Here is a 17,500-nt window from a genome sequence, read left to right on the forward strand (position 1 = left end):
AGATGCAGCTTGTTTTCTCTGGAGTCCAAATGCAGCAACAGATTTTGCCTCCAAGCGAGTAAGATATGCTATAAAAACAAGCAACATTCCTTCACCAGCCCCTCTCATTTGAATTTTCGAAGCCTCGATGGTCATTTCGAGGTGACAGCTTGTAGTGAGATAGCTGTGGCATTGGAAGGGGGGAAGCATGCACCATTTTCCCTAGGGCCTTCCCGCTTTTGCTTGATAAGCAATTCCTTGAATGGCATGTTCTCCACCTCTAGTCACTTTGTTTGTAGTCCCTACTTATTAGTCTGAGACGTGCATACCTTGGCAGAGCTGGTTAATAAACCCCAGATCTGGTATTATACTCTATAAGCCCAGCAAATTGTAAGCATAGAGTCAATGCTGATGATGGTGAAGACACTTGACAACCTCCACCTGTGTCCACTGTGTAGATGCTACTAGCAGTGAGTTCCCTAAGGGGTGGGCAAACTCTGCGTAGGCAGGGGACTGGTCATGTGAACCCTGAGGCCGCATGGCCAAGTCCTTGTTCTCTGTGACTCTTCAATGCACCTGCCATCTCATGAACCATAGAAGGCATCATTTGATCAGAGTTACACTGAAGTTTCTCTGGAGCAAGGGAGTTTGTTTTTTTTTTTCTTTTTTTTTATTATTATACTTTAGGTTTTAGGGTACATGTGCACAATGTGCAGGTTTGTTACATATGTATCCATGTGCCATGTTGTTTTGCTGCACCCATTAACTCGTCATTTAGCATTAGGTATATCTCCTAATGCTGTCCCTCCCCCTTTCCCCCACCCCACAACAGTCCCCCGAGTGTGATGTTCCACTTCCTGTGTCCATGAGTTCTCATTGTTCAATTCCCACCTATGAGTGAGAACATGCGGTGTTTGGTTTTTTGTCCTTGCAATAGTTTACTGAGAATGATGTTTTCCAGTTTCATCCATGTCCCTACAAAGGACATGAATTCATCATTTTTTATGGCTGCATAGTATTCCATGGTGTATATGTGCCACATTTTCTTAATCCAGTCTATCGTTGTTGGACATTTGGGTTGGTTCCAAGTCTTTGCTATTGTGAATAGTGCCGCAATAAACACATGTGTGCTTGTGTCTTTATAGCAGCATGACTTATAGTCCTTTGGGTATATACCCAGTAATGGGATGGCTGGGTCAAATGGTATTTCTAGTTCTAGATCCCTGAGGAATCACCACACTGACTTCCACAATGTTTGAACTAGTTTTTTTCTGCTTTTTTTCCCTCCCTACTTCTCTCCCTAACTCACAGGTCTAGGGATCCTGACTCAGCGTCTTCCAGTGCCCTAATGACTGTTCGAAGCCTGTGTTTGGTGATTAGCACTCCCTAGAGTTTCCTAACTTCTGTTAGTCCCTTTGTTATCTGGAGAATTATTTGAGATGTTTTAGAGAAGGGAAAACAGATATGTCTGCATTGCCAAGACACTCTTGGCATCGTCATTTTTGGATGGGACTGTCTCCATCTTTGTTCTCTTTTGGGGAAGAGCTGATTGGGATGGGGGAAATGTCTCCTCCTAGCCTGAAAGGGCAAGTGTCCCTCGATTGTTTCTGAGGATAAGCACATTCATCAGAAACTGGGGGTTTGAATGAATCTTCTGAGGATAAGCACGTTCATCAGGAACTGGGGGTTTGAACAAATCCTCCTGAGTCACATTTCTCTCAGGTATGTGAGCACAAAGAAAGAGATTCACCTTTCTTTGTCTCCCTTTTGTCAGCAGAGTTCTATTTTTAGGCCACTGTCATATAATTCAGCTTTCCTTGCACCCAAGTCCTGGCATTCCTTTTAGGAATTTCTAGAGCCACGAATGGTGTCTAAGTTGAGGGCAGAGTGTATTGTCATCATCCTCTTCTGGTGACAGGTACCTTTGAAGAGAGTGCTATTTTCAGAAAGTTTTCAATGTAGCATTGTCCAATGACCCGGTCACAAAATCACAGATCCTTGGCATTGTTGTGAACAAAAGAAATTCCTTGTTCCTGTCTTAAAGCAATGTGATTACAGGGCCTGTGATCAGATAGGTGACCCAAGATGAATGCTTTCCTGAATATAACTCAAGTTTATCTTTATCTGTCCCCACCTTTATCTCTGCCTGTGTTTTTTGCATTTGAAAATGGATTTATTTCCAGTCCTGGCCCTCCACCACACCTTGTGTTTACCCTTGGCTGTGGTGCTGAGGCTGAATGCATTCTCTTACCCACCCATGCCCTTGTGGCCTAGCGTTTCACATAGACAGATGGCAAGCAGACATCAAAGGCAGGTTTTAGCTCCTGACCGAGTGACCCTCTCTCCCCATCACCTCTGGAATGGTAGGGCTGATGGTGGGCATGGTATCTGGAGAGACCCCAGCACTTTTCCATTTGTCACAGGGAAGGAGCAAACCTGTTTTCATTTGTTTGTTTGTTTTTTGGAAAGGCTTTCAGTTGGGTTTTCAGACGAACTTCTTTCAGAGGTGTTGCCTTTTAGGTTTAATCCCGTGGATAATTGAGCTGTAATGGACTAGAGCTTTATAGACCTCCTTTTTGGTGCACTCAGTTCCAGCATTTAAGCTCACAAATGAGCACTTCCCTTGTGAGTCATTGAATGTGCAGTCTGCCTGATGCTTGTGCTCAAATGCTTATTAATATGTGCAAAGGAAGTAAGTGTACCCTCATACAAGGGCATGCACAGGATGCTAACATGCACAGTCAAGAATCCTTGGGTGTCCTCAGAGCCAGGAGGATGGGAAATAAGTCTGGGGATAATGATCTTCATGTTGAGATTCTGCGGATTTCTCACTACATGGGATCATTTGGATGATATGGCATCAATTAATAGCAAAAGTCTGTTTTTCTCTTCACTTATTGTCTGTAAAAAATGTTTTTTACTCAAACATTCTGAGTATTTTACATTTACAGTGATTTTAAGTCAGTTGATTTTTAAAGAAATAGCTATTCAGCAAAAATTTTCTGGAAATGTGTCATTAGAAGTTTCTAGGCCAAGGCGGGCGGATCACAAGGTCAAGAGATCAAGACCATCCTGGCTAACATGGTGAAACCCCGTCTCTACTAAAAATATAAAAAAATTAGACGGGCGTGTGGCAGGCGTCTGTAGTCCCAGCTACTCGGGAGGCTGAGGCAGGAGAATGGCGTGAACCCACGAGGTGGAGCTGGCAGTGAGCTGAGATCACACCACTGCACTCCAGCCTGGGTGACAGAGCGAGACTCTGTCTCAAAAAAAAAAAAAAAAAAGAAGAAGTTTCTGATAGTGGAGAAAAGCAACTTAGTAACTTGCTTCTGGTTGAAATAGTTTAACACACTTTGCATCCACCATTGATCCAAAGGAAGAAAAACTACACTGAAGAACTCCACAGAGTTTTCAAGGAGATACTGCTAATGAAAACAAGCTTCCCTTGGTGGATCACAATATCTTGCCCAAAACATAAGAAGTTGAAGGACGTGCTGGGACAGAGGCCACAGAGTCTTGTAGGTTAACCACAGGGTCTTGTAGGTTAAAGGAGCAAGTCTCACAATCAATACTCTAGTTTAATAGACAGTCTCTGTGTGTTTTCAGACAGGGTGAAATGTATTCGTATGCACAAACTAGGATCTTTGCATTCCCATGGATTTCTGCTGATGGTTTTAGTTGAACTGAGTCGGTAGGCTACAGGAAGAGCTGACCATTTTAATGGCCAAAGGCCTTTGCCATTGTGAAAAGAGAAGGAGAGACAGACAGTTCTCCTGTCTTGCTTCTTAACAAGAACAAGCAGGAACTAAATCCTGTTAGGCTTGCTAGTACTTCAGTAATTTGCAAAAGAAAGTGCATTTCATGTGATCAGGCTGGTTGCTCTCAGGCACTTAACTCTGGGGTTTCACCAGGAACAACCAGAGGCCCCAAAACAAACAGCCCTCAAGGATTTGTGAACAGGAAGCATACCTTCCCTTGTTGACCTTAACTTATATGTTGAGTAAACAAATGCTTGTTCTGTATACCCTGGTGTATCTAAGGCAGCTTCTAATTTCACTGCAATTGGACTGTGTCCAATTGTCCCTTTGGTTCTGGCTCCTAAGACTGCCAAGAATTGGAGGTTGAGAGAGACCTGACTTAACTAGAGAAACTGACTTGGAACAGGCTGTGGGTGGATATGCTCTCAGGTTGTGGGTGAATTCTCTGACCTTCAGGGGGAATTTAAAGGGGGGACGCATGACCAGGTGGCCCTGTCTGACTGCAGGTTAACTGCAAACCTGGCAGTGTGTTTGTTGTTCTAACTTTTAGACATCTTGTAGCTGGTTTAATCCGGTGAGCACACAGACCAGGGGTGTGGGCAGTTATATGCTCTGAACTTTGGGCTCTATGCTCATGTGACCTGGCCTTCTGGTGTCCTGGTTTTCCCTCTAGCAAGGAGCTCTTCAGGGGCTCGCATGACAATCCATAAATCTGACTGAGAAAGGTTTTTACGATCATGTTAGATGAGGGTGGTGCTTAGTAACTGGGCTTGTTGTCATCATAGAATTATCAAGTCGTTTTACCTGTGTTTGAGGGGGGAAACTGGTTAGCTCTTGTTTGATTGTTTGGATAGCATTTCAGGGAAAGGATTTTGAAAAAGCTGTTTGCTTGTACGCAATGATCTGCCACTGACCCCTTGTCGGTGGCTTAGGAACATTGAAGTTACATTGAGATATGAATCTTCCCATGGCCAGAAGCCAGGAATGTCATCTAGCCTTTTGTTTGAAGTGATTCTGTATGCCCACTGTGCTACTATTTCTTGTGGGAGGCAGTATGGACCAGTAGACTGGGCAAGGGTCTCTGAATTTTGGAAGGTGACTTTCTCTTTTTCTCACTTACTGTATCCCCTTTAGGCAATTCATCTTGTGGATCTGTTTCTCTTTGTGCATCTGTAAAATGGGGTTGGGGAGAATGGAATGGGAACTAGCATTCCTTGAGGGCCTGTGCTGTGCTGAGTACCTATCATATCTGATTGCACTGGAGATTCCTAACGCCCTGTCTTAGTTTGCTTGGGCTACCATAACAAAGTACCATGGACTGGGTGGCTTCAGCAACAGAAATTCATGTAACCCTAGTTCTGGGGGCTGGAGGTCAAGATCAAGGTGTTGGCAGGGTTGTTTTCTTCTGAGGCCCTTCTCTTTGATTCGTGGATGGCCATCTTCTCCCTGTGTAGATGGCTGTCTTCTCCCTGTGTCTTCCCATGGCCGTCCTTCTGTGTGTCTGTGTCCTAATCTCTCCTTATAAGGACACCGGGCATATGACATTAGAGCCTACCCATATGTCTTCATTTTACCTTAATTCCCTTTTTTTTTTTTTTTTTGAGACAGAGTCTCGCTGTGTCACCCGGGCTGAAGTGCAGTGGTGCCATCTCAGCTCACTGCAAACTCCATCTCCCAGGTTTAAGTGATTCTCCTGCCTTAGCCTCCTGAGTAGCTGGGATTATAGGCACATGCCACCACACCTGGTTACTTTTTGTATTTTTAGTAGAGACGGGGTTTCACCATGTTGATCAGGCTGGTTTTGAACTCCTGACATTGTGATCCGCCTACCTCAGCCTCCCAAAGTGCTGGGATTACAGGCGTGAGCCACTGACCCCAGGTCCATTTTACCTTAATTACTTTTTAAAGGCCCCATCTCCAAATACAGTCACATGCTGAGTATTGGGAGTCAGGACTTCAACATATGGATTTCAGGGAACACAGTTCAGTTCATGACAGCCCTCCTGAGACAGGTCTAATATTACAATTTCAGGTGAGGAAACAGGCTGGGAAAGGCTGTTTAACATTCCACAGAGCGAGGGAGAGCCAAGATGTGAGCTCTTCTCTGACTCCACATTTCGTTTTCTGTTTCGTTGCTGTGCTTCTGCTGAAGGCGACCCCTCTCCTGAGGATGTTTGGTAGATGACTTCCCAAGTGTGGCATTTCCAAGCGCTATTCTTGTGGCTCTTCACCTCTGATCCTGACTTTCGGAGAGGGTTGAGTAACTTACAGCTTGCCTATCTTAACGCTCCAGCCTCGAGATCTTACTTTGCATGTTTACAAGTTTAGTGATGCACTGTAACTCTACGTCTTTCCATGCTCCTCAGAAATCCAAATGTGGGACACGGATTGTAGAATTTAACAGATTATTCTTTGTGTAAATGGCAAATGGACTTATTACCTTTGAATGACCTCTTTGTAGCCCAAGTTCACAGAATAAATGCTCATTGACCCAGTTGACTATACCCTTCATAATCTTAAAACAGTTCAATTAAGTGCCTGTACAGCTTCTCCATATGTTGGCTGGATGCGAGGTGCCAATATTTTGACACTGCTTTCTCATTAAAATGATCAGGGCATAAGCCTGGAAGATTCCAGTGTGTGCCTCACCTGGGACCTCCCCAAGGGAACCGTGCCTGCCAAGCAAAGCAGAAATAGCGTCAGGGAGGAAGCATACCCCCTCTGCTCTCTCCCTTCCTGGATCGAGTCATTAATGGGCACTTTTTACCCTTGGCAGGGCCAGGTAAGTTTGAGAAGTGTACCTCCTGTGGTGTTTAAATGCATTCCGGTTACCCCCATGATAGCAATGCATGAAGCAGCAACATATTGACACCCCCCAGAGTATATATTAAATTCTGAAGGATTAATCAAAACTGCACCATGTTGTGTGCAATTAAACCCTTGAAAGGCAAAATAAATTTGCTGGAGCAGTAGCAGCTCTTGTACCACTTCTAGCCGGAATGAGACATTTTTCAGTTCTATTACTAACAGATGAGTTTTTGCTCAGGAGCGTTTTTCAGGAGGTGGGCTGGGCTAGAAGGAGGCATCTGCAAACATTTTGCAGATGGGAGGAGAACAGGGAGTCAAACTCTACTAGTGTTACCCTTTAGAACTGGGTAAATACCAAGAAAAATCCTCCCATCACAAGGAGCACTGAGTTGTGTCATTTTCTTATGAGAGGAGAAAATGCCAAAGAGTTGTCACAAGAGTAATGGAGGGAAGGGAACCTCAGCCGTCTGCCAGGGCTCTCCGTGGTGAGGGGTGTGGCCTGCAAGGAGGGCCACTGGGAAGGATTACTGTTTACTTAGCCATGCTCCTAGCTTAATGGAGATGAGGATTTGGCGTGCATTTCCAATTCAGGTAAACAAAATCTTGGAGAGAATTTTATTTTCTCCCCTCCCACAACTATGCCCGAAGCCACTCAGAATGGCTTCTCACAGAGACACCTCCACATTCCCATTTAAATGTTGGTGGTGCCAAATTGCACCTAGGATAGCCATTTTGGTTTATTGTATTTTTAATAGAGTCAATTAGAGTCTATTGCAAAGACCTAGGAAACTGTATATTTAGTTCATCAAGAAGGTAAAAGAGGAAAAGGTTGGCACTGGATTGCTCTGGAGTGACACACAGTAGCCAAGGGGCCACAGAAGCAGTACTTCCGAGCTAACCCTGTGAGCAGGTGGAGAATCAAAGCAGTGCAAGATCTGCAGGAAGGGAATTAAGTGGCTCCAAAAGTCTTAATGAAGGCACAGATGAGACCAGAATTACATTTTTCTTTGTCCACTTTTGACAATAAATTTCCTATGCCAGCCAGGTGCCAAGGCTCAAGAAAGACTTGTAAGGATGGCAAGGGTAGCGTGCTCTTAAGAGCAAAAATTCAACTCCAGGTCTCCTGTTCCACTGGAAAAAAAGTGAACCAAAATGCATAAGTCATTCCTATAAATAACTCAAAATTATATTCATTGCAAGAAAAATATTATGTAGAATGATGTGAAAATTTTGAATTAATAAATTCAGAAGCCCTCCCTGTGTTAAATTTAGCAATTAGAAAAATAAGGATAATGTTCTTAATTTATACAAAGTACATTTGCTTTTTTCCTTCCCAAAGTTCAGAAATAAATTTTATTGGGAGATGCATTGAAAACTCTCATGACATCTGGAATATGGAGATCTAATTGCTGATTCAATGGCATTGCGAACACGCAAACATATTTCCTTGGTGAAATGTCAAAAAGGCAGCAATCAAAATGAAGCGTTTAAGCATTAAAATGAAGAAATGATGACTGGGTTGATTTGTAAACATTTATCTCTAAGCTTACTTTATGAAAAAGAAGGAATAAGTTCAGGAACATGATGGTAAATTTGCATATTCTAAGTCCTCAGTACTTAGACTGCCCTACTTAGACGTGAGGGCAGGGACATCTTGAGATGCATAGTGGGATCAATCAAAATTTGTATTTCCCTTAATTCTGATAACTCCACTTGGCTTTTGATATGGGGTTTATTGCAATTTAATGAAAAGCAAAAGGGTGCAAGGGTATCGGAAGAAATGGGCTAAAATGGGTCATTTCTCTGTCTTTGAAAGAATCACCTTTTATGTGTTTGGGAGTCATTTGCTCATTGCAATGTTAGCCGGTAACAATGTTTACTTTCACCTGTGTTGTTGAATCAACTAGGTTAGGAGCCTCTGGTCTGGTTCCCCTCGTCTTTGGCCTGACTGTGTAACCTCAACCACTTCTTAGAGCTAATTGTTGTGAGGGCCAGTGTTCTTTCACTATGATTGTATTCTGAAGGGGCAGTTTAGGATTTAAGAGTAGACCTCAAGTTTGCTCCTTATTCTGGTAGAAGAAGCACCTAGCAAATGTTAACTGGGACATTAACCACAGAACCAAAATGGGCTAAGCCACCCTACAGAGAAGGCAAATAAACCTGTTGCTGAATAATGTCCCCTTGTGCTTTCCTGTACCAATCTCTGCCTTCTAGAAAAGCGGTCCTGAAAGAAGTTTCCAATGAAAGGAGGAAAATTGTTAAATCAACAAAAATCCCCATCTAGGGAGGGACGTACAATTATCTTGGCCACTAAATGAATAATCTCCCAAAATGAATGTATTTTCTGGGCCCTGAATTATGCCAATCATATGCAATGAAACTTCTCTTCAACGAAGACATGATAACGAAACAAAATCTGCTTGAGGAGCCACGTTGCTTTTCCCAGAGGCAGCATTTGTAAGGACTCTACTGTATTGTGCTTGCAAATAACGTTTATTTCTGTAGTGTAAATATGCAAGAGTTCATTTTAATAAAAAGTAAGTCCTAAAATAAGATAAAACCCATGACTAGACTTGCATTTGAAGATTTAGAGTGTATTCATCTGCTGGTTTTTGGTATAAATATTCATTGGTTTTGAGCTCTCAGGTGTTGGAACTTTTAATCTGCATTCAGATGGAGGTACTTTAATCAGACAGTTCATAAAAGTCTGCAACTTCCCCCCACCACCACCCCCCAGAGGGGAAACCACCAGAGTAACAGATAGAATAAAGGGTGCTAGGGCCTCAAAACCCACCAAGCTGAACTGTCTTGCTAGAGGGGGAAAGGAAATAAACACCAAATGCCATTTTGTGCCATAATATCAATATTCTATTAAAAATAAATCTCTTGTTGTTAGACCAAAAAGTCTCAAAAACCTGTCACTTGACTGCAGTCTTCAGAGATGACTGATAATGGGTAAAAATCCCATAGCATCTGTTTACCATGTACCCACACAAACTGTTAGGAATATTTTTAAATGTCAGCGGTAATGTATGCGTGTGTATTAGCTATCACAGAGCAATGCCACCACCAAGACAGCACTAGGGACTGTTCTAAATTAGGTAGGTCAAGTGAAGAAGGTGCCAGAGGAACCCTTTGAAAGGATGTTGTTTGTCTAAAAAAAAAATCTGAACGGCAAATGTTAATACATGAATACCTGGGAAACCCCCTACACCAGGTTTTGAATCAAGCTTTAAATCACAGAAAGGTTTATCTTCAAGACCCCAATGCAAAGGTCAGTTTTGGGAGAGCAGAGGGTAGAGGAAAAACATTTTGCATTAGATGTATTTTGCATTAGCGGGCTCTCAGATTTCTCTTGGTAACCTAAGCGCATATCAAGAGAAGAAAGTCATTGAGGTACAATCGCTGACTAAACAATGTGATGGTGACAGTGTTGTTAGCAGCTGCTGTATTACTCGAGAGTTCTGCACTGTTTAACTACTTAGAGGGAGACACTGCTCATTGTCCCAGCAAAGTCACCGGGACTCTAGGCAGCCTTCAAAATGAACTTTACAGCAGTTATCGCTTTCTTCACAAAACAGAAAGAGGGTTGATAATTGATTTTGATAATGGACTTTTTTTTCTGATATAGAAAGCCTCGTGAAGGTACTCTGGCAGATTGAGGACTGGAAGATGTGGCCTTATAAAGAATTGGGAATAAATTTTGCTCCACCACTTGCAACAGTGTAACATCTAAGGTTTCATGTCTCTGCCTCAGTCTCCTCTATTTCAAAACGGGGATAATAACAGCACCACCCTCATGGGGTTGTTGAAAGGATTCAGTAAGAGAATGTGTTCAAAATGTCTTCCTCGCACTCAGGAAATGCCCGCGGCCAATTCAGAGGAAGGTCAGTGTGAATTGGCACAAAGCCTGCACTAGGCCATGTTTTAACATAAATATGGGTTCATTATTTTCAAGTGTGCATGAGCATTGTGCCGTGCCATCTAGAGAGTTCTGCCTTAACAATCTGGTGGAATGATTTGTAATTCACATATCAGAGCTGCTGACCTCTGCTTACGTCACGAGAGGTATGTTTGGACGCAAAATGGTTCCTTCTAAAGTGCTTAAAAGAGTCAGCTTCCTTTCTGATCTCGTTTTCAACATTAATTGGCTTACTGAGCTCCTTTTTAAAAGAAGAGAACCAAGGTCACCTTTAGAATACCTCATATTTTTGTTTATATTTTAAACTGTCATGTTTTAGATAATGTGGTTTGATTTTGTTTGGCTAATTATATAAATTGCAGAAGGGAAAATATACGGAATCAAAGTAAGTGGTTTCTTTCCATTTGTCCAATCTGATTAGTTGGAGAAATATTTAGAGGAATGCTTAATCTTCCTTTTTTATGGTCCTGTATAAAGTTTCTTATAGTATGTGCCATCTTGCCGTGTAGTTACTGATAGGCACTGGCAAACATGAATTCTACCAGGACTGGAATCATATCTTACTTACTGGTGCCACAGATATTCTCAAAATGATGCTGGCCCTTTCTAGACACTCATTTATCTTTTGTTGATTGATTAAAGTTGTAACGGCAGTGTGGTGATAGAATTAGTGAAGTCAGTTTCTAATGCTTTTGGACAAACCAACAGATTGTGTTTTGGGTGTTAGATATAACTTTGCTGCTCAGATTAATACTGTTTTAAACACTTCTTCAGACTACATTTTTTTTTTTTTTGCTCATTCAACAAACGTTTATCAAAGAAGCACTGTGTGCCTGGCACTGTGCTAGGTACTAAAGATAGACATGGCACCTATAGCCAAGCCAACAGTTAAGCAGAAAGAGAAAGACATATCAATAAAGAAGTGCTATAAAGTTGCAGTGTGATGAAGGAGCCATTGATGAGGAAGGGGTCAGTTCTATCTGGAAGGAACAAGAAACATTTCCTGCAGGAAGTGGGTGGGAGAATCTCAGCAGGTTTTGCTGGGCACAGAGTGGTGAGAGCATTCTAGGATGAGGGGACAGTGCAGACCATGTGGCTCAGCATGGCTGGAACAGAGTGAGATCAGCCTGGAGTGGAGGGTGGGGCTGCTACTCTGTACTAAGGAGCCTGGGTATCTTGTGGGTGGTGAGTGGCTGCTGATGGGTCTTCAGCAGCTTGTGGCATGGGTTAATTTCTTTTTATAGAAGCACCAAATGTTAGAACTTTATAGTTCCTCATTTGGCAGATGAGGAAATTCAGGTCTGGAGGTGTGAAGTGATGTGGAGACGATGGTGCATAATGGGAAACTTGGTGGGGCGGTTTCTAGGAGGGCAGTTTATGGTCAGAAATGAGTTGGGCCTTCTTATCAGTTGCATTTCATCAAACAAGTTATGTAATCTTTCTGAACCCCAGTTTCTTCATCTTTAAAACAGAGATAGGAATTCAATGTGTTGTGCAGGTGGGTAGACAGGTATCATTGTAAGGCTCAGATGAGGCAATGCATGTGAAGGTCTTTGAGAGCGTGATGGGCTGGAGAAATGGGAACATTGTTTGTTAAAAGCCATGTTTTTGGTCTCAGATTGCCCAGGTTTGAACTTGACTTCTCCACTTTCTAACCGAATATTCTGGGCAGGCAGCTTAACCTCTTTGCCCTTCATTTTCTGGGGTATAAATGGAGATATAAAAACAGTACCTACCTCAGTGGCTGTTGTGAGCATTAGATCACAATGCAGGTAAAATCCAGTCCCCTGAGCATTGCAAGCTCTTAATAAATGCGTCCACCATTATTATTATTATTATTATTTATTTTTTATTATACTTTAAGTTTTAGGGTACATGTGCACAACGTGCAGATTAGTTACATATGCATACATGTGCCATGTTGGTGTGCTACACCCAGTAACTCGTCATTTAACATTAGGTATATCTCCAAATGCTATCCCTCCCCCCTCCCCCCACCCCACAACAGGCCCCCGGTGTGTGATGTTCCCCTTCTTGTGTCCATGTGTTCTCATTGTTCAATTCCCATCTATGAGTGAGAACATGCGGTGTTTGGTTTTTTGTCCTTGCAATAGTTTGCTGAGAATGATGGTTTCCAGCTTCATCCATGTCCCTACAAAGGACATGAACTCATCATTTTTTATGGCTACATAGTATTCCATGGTGTGTATGTGCCACATTATCTTAATCCAATCTATCATTGTTGGACATTTGGGTTGGTTCCAAGTCTTTGCTATTGTGAATAGTGCCACAATAAACATACGTGTGCATGTGTCTTTATAGCAGCATGATTTATAATCCTTTGGGTATATACCCAGTAATGGGATAGCTGGGTCAAATGGCGTTTCTAGTTCTAGATCCCTGAGGAACTGTCACACTGACTTCCACAATGGTTGAACTAGATTACACCATTATTATTTTTATTGTTATTAACCTAGTATTCTTTCCAATGTACTATGCTGCTTTTCTTTGACCCACTCCAAAACAGCTGCAAAGCCATCAAAGCTTATAATTGACCAGATGTACATTCTAAATATTAGAATAATGAGCCATGTGCTAGGTGACAACATGTAGACTTTGGCATTTAATCCTAACCCTATGGAACATTTGGTACCATCTGTAGATCTCTACCAAGTACTTCATGGAGGCCTTTGGCTCTAACTGTAGGGATAGCTAAGGCAAGTCTCATAACCTATGTGTTCTTTGGTCTCGGTGGATGGATGAAGAATTGAAATCTGGAAGATGAAATATTCCGGCTCCCACCACTCCTTCCCCCCATTACCATTACTGTTTATTACATGCAGTCTTGTCATTTATATGCATGCTTCAGATGACAAGAACACCCAAAAAGTTCATTTTAATCTTAGTACAAATATGATTCCTTAAAATATGGAGTCATCTTTAATTTTTTGCTCTACTTAACATGATACATTTCTGCCATTTGATGTGCTATGACTCCTCATTGAAGTATTCTGCTCTTCCTGGTGAAGTCTGCTCGTTCCCCACCCACTCAGAGAGTGAAAGGTGTTTTGTTACTTTCTATGTCATTCTTTTGGTGAGGCTTCATTGATTGTTAGAGGGGGCCCTACTTCATTTTACCCCAAACTTCAGATCCTTTCCTCAAATTATGGATGAGAAGTCGAATCCTATTTAGGGGGGTAAGGAAGTTATCAAGGCTCTCACCTCACCAGACTGAAGCCGCTTTTAAGAGAAGATGAGTAGAGAATTGATTTTGTATTTCTAATTGTTATGAATCTAATCTGATAATACCATGGAAAATTTTCAGAAATAAAGGTAGAAATCACCCATAATTCCACACCCACACATATACTGAATTTGGTTTAATATGCATCCATATCATTGTACACAGATGCGCGTGTGCACACACACACACTGTGACGGGCTTGAATGTTGATTTCAGCCCTGGGAGCTGACATCAGCTTTAGTTCTTTCTGTTACTGACATGCAACTTCTCAGGATTGGAAGCATGAGTCACTCTTTCAACCAAATCATAATAATTTAAAATGTCACGTATTTAGTACTTAGAATTGATGAGGCACTGTTCCAAGTGTTTTATAGATATACATCAATTCATTTGATTTTACACAACACTCCGTATGAGATGTATGCTAGTATTAATGTCTCCATTATAAAGAAGGAAAAACTGAGTCATAGGGAAGCTAAGTAATTGGCCCAGAGCTGGTGAGTGGTAAACCAGGAAGAGTGTATAATGCACATGCTCTTTGGTACCACGCTAGAAAGAGGGGGATGCCGATCAAAGCAAGCTCCACAGAAGCAGCAGCCCTGGACCTTCGTCCTCTGTACTTCCTTTCTGCAGATATATATGGAGGATGCTAAGGGAAATGGGAGGTCATTCCCATATGGTGTGCAGATGCAATGACTTGGGTGAGAGGAAGTTCGACAGAGGCATTTGGGATTTGTATGTGGCATAAACACTAGCTATTACAGACATAGAAAAAACGGAAACTAGTCTTTGTCTGATTCTATTCTCTGGGACTTAGGCTTTGAGCTTCTTATTGGTCCTTTAAGGCTGGATTTTGATACATTTTTCCTTACTATTATTTTTTTTTCTACAATGGTACCTTTCTTGAACTGCTGATGTACTAATGTACTAGCCGTGTTTATTTAACTCTTCCACACATACCTGTGAGCTCCTATTTATTGATGCTTATGAAACACGATATGATGAAGAAGGAGGTAACTGTCCTCCAGGCCCAAGTTAGTATCCTTGATTGTGGAAATTTACTCTTGGGAGAAAGGGAAAGCTGTGATGGAACTTAGGGGGTTAACTTTTTATGAAGTTCTATCTCTATCTCTATATATGATACAGTGTCTATATATATCCACACGTGCACGTGTGTGTATATATATATATATATAAAGTTAATCATATGATTCTTGATAACTGTACTGAAATTCTGATAACAAAAAGATGATCCACCCTCATCTCATCCTCACCCCCACCAGATAAATATATTTCTAAACAATACTTTGAAGTGATAGAAAATCTTCAGATTTGGAAGAATACTTGATACTATGGCTTATGGCATGAAAAGGCTATGGTTCCCCCACCCCTGCCATACCAGTTTTTATTAGTTGAACTTTCTAAGTGTGGGCAGTTGGAAACTTTTTAAATACTCTGGCCTTGGCAGCTATTGGTGGATGGTGCCATGGTTAAGAAGTTTCTCAAGGCTAGTCATTTTTCAAAGGGGGAAAAATAAAAACAAAAAACTAAGTAGATTGATAAAAAGGGCATGGTGTTCTTGATGAGGCAGACAAAATCTCACGGCATGGCTCATCCCCTCTTTTAATTATCCAGTTCATTTAGTCAGCTGTGACCCAGGACTTTGGGAGGTCACCTGCAGTATGAAAGGAAGGCATAGCGGCTGCTGACCCACGGTTTGGCTCGGGAATAGGAAATGGCCACCCAGGCCGACGTGTCCTTTTACAAATGGAAGCTGGAGAAAAGGGCTGAGTGTGATGTGTGGGTCCGAGAAGTCCTCGTGATGCCCTGAGCTTCCTTGAACCTCATCATAAAAAAGTAATTGTATCTGAGAAATTGGCCAGCTAGCCAGCTTCTCTGATGGCTCATTCACTGGAGCAGAGAGAGCTGAGGCTCTGCAATTGAAAGTTACAGGTAATGGCTGCTGGGAACTCATAATTAACATCAGTGATGGTGTCAGACCCCTGGGTGCACCCCATCTTTTTCCACCCTTGCTGACTTTGATACACAAGAGGTAACCTTTGGGGCATCCTGCCATTATGTCTAGACAGCCTCTGGGACATCATCTTTAGGCAGGGGGAAAAGGTCAGGAAAACTCACCTAGTTCCTGCCTCCCTCTCTCTGAGACTCATATATCCTAGGGGGACTAAGAAAAGCACCTATCTCATCCTGCTACAGGCTTAGTCCTCCTGGGGTCACACATCCCAATTAAACTATTCAGTGTCACATAGCTCATTCAAAGCCAAGGATCTAGAGAAATGATTTTGTCCCCTTGTGTAACTTTAGACTGCAAAGGGCACTACTGATTAGTTAACTTAAAAGACATTTTGAGTCCATTTACCCATGTAAAAAATGATTGAATGTTTGTGTGTGTGTGTGTGTGTGTGTGTGTGTGTGTGTGTGTGGTGAGAAGCCAGGGCCAGTCAATGATTTAAATTACAATTTCAGCACTCACCAAGGTGGGGAGAAATTAGTTATTGTGAAATAATGCACGTTTGACATCTACACAGGATTGTAGACCCAGTAAGATCTGGATTTGAATCTGATTCTGCTACTTACAATGGACAGTCACTACCCTGGGCAAGTCACTTTACTCTCTGATCCTCAATTTTCTTTTCCTTTTCTGTAAAGTGGGAATAATGATGACTACATCAGTAGGTCATTGTGAAGATTAAAGAGCAATCTCATTTCAAAGCCAGCCAGGAGTTTAAGAAAATTACACTTTGAGCCCATCCTCTTCTTGGTTTGGTTTTAAGTCATAGAAGCAAGGAAAGGTGTTTACTGATTTATTCAAGGAGCCCTGCGAGACTCCTCTTGGGAGGTGGGCAGGGCAGATATGTGGGCCACACTCCTTGCAGCCTCACCTCAAGAAGCTCAGGAGCTAGTTGTCCTACTATAGAGATAAGTCAATTTAACAAATTGGGGGTATGAGGTCTCTCTCTTTCTCTCTCTCTCAACTCTTACATGAACCTCTAATCTTCTATACAACTTTTCAGCAACTTTGCAGATTTAATACCATTTTTTGTAAATTGATGATCTCTCTTGTAAAGATAATTACAAATACAGGGGATAGGAAGTAGGGAAGGAGAAAGAAACAATGCAGGAGTGGAGTTTTCCATTGAACCCTACTAGCATCAATGGGAGCAGACTGGTGGTTTACTTGCAGAACTGCTTCTGTGAGAAGAGAGGACCCCTGGCTAGTTATCTTTGAGACTAACAGCAGCTGCTTTGGGGTGTGAAGCTAGGGGTCTACAGCTCCAGGTTACATAATCAGGAAGAGAGTGAATACTTGCATGGAGACCACCTTGGAGAAGCCGATGGCGAGGGAGCCTCTCTGTGTACTCACTGTGACAAAAATGAATTTATAGGCATTTTGTTGGAGCTCTCATTGGGGGAGGACCTGGCAAGTTTCTGGAGAGTCCAGAATGATAATGATAAGTGGGAGTTAATTATGTGATTCCCATCACTATTAATTTAAGATGTATAAAATACCATTGTTGGACCCTATATAACTTGGGCTCATTATTCTGCCTGAAGTTTGAATTGATCATAAAACATATTTTGAGATCTTTTCACTACTCTCAACTGCAGGCTCTCTAACCCAATATTTTCTATGATGCCTTAAGTTTCTAACCCTGAGTTTTAGGAGTTTCCTGGATTAATTCTTATCCCATGTTTTCTTACATCCAAGGAGGGAGTGTGAAGTATTTACTCTGAGAAATTGCAAGATCCAGGGAGGTTTTCTGAAAT

This window comes from Nomascus leucogenys, chromosome 20, assembly GCF_006542625.1.
Source record: "Nomascus leucogenys isolate Asia chromosome 20, Asia_NLE_v1, whole genome shotgun sequence".
Taxonomy (NCBI): Eukaryota; Metazoa; Chordata; class Mammalia; order Primates; family Hylobatidae; genus Nomascus; species Nomascus leucogenys.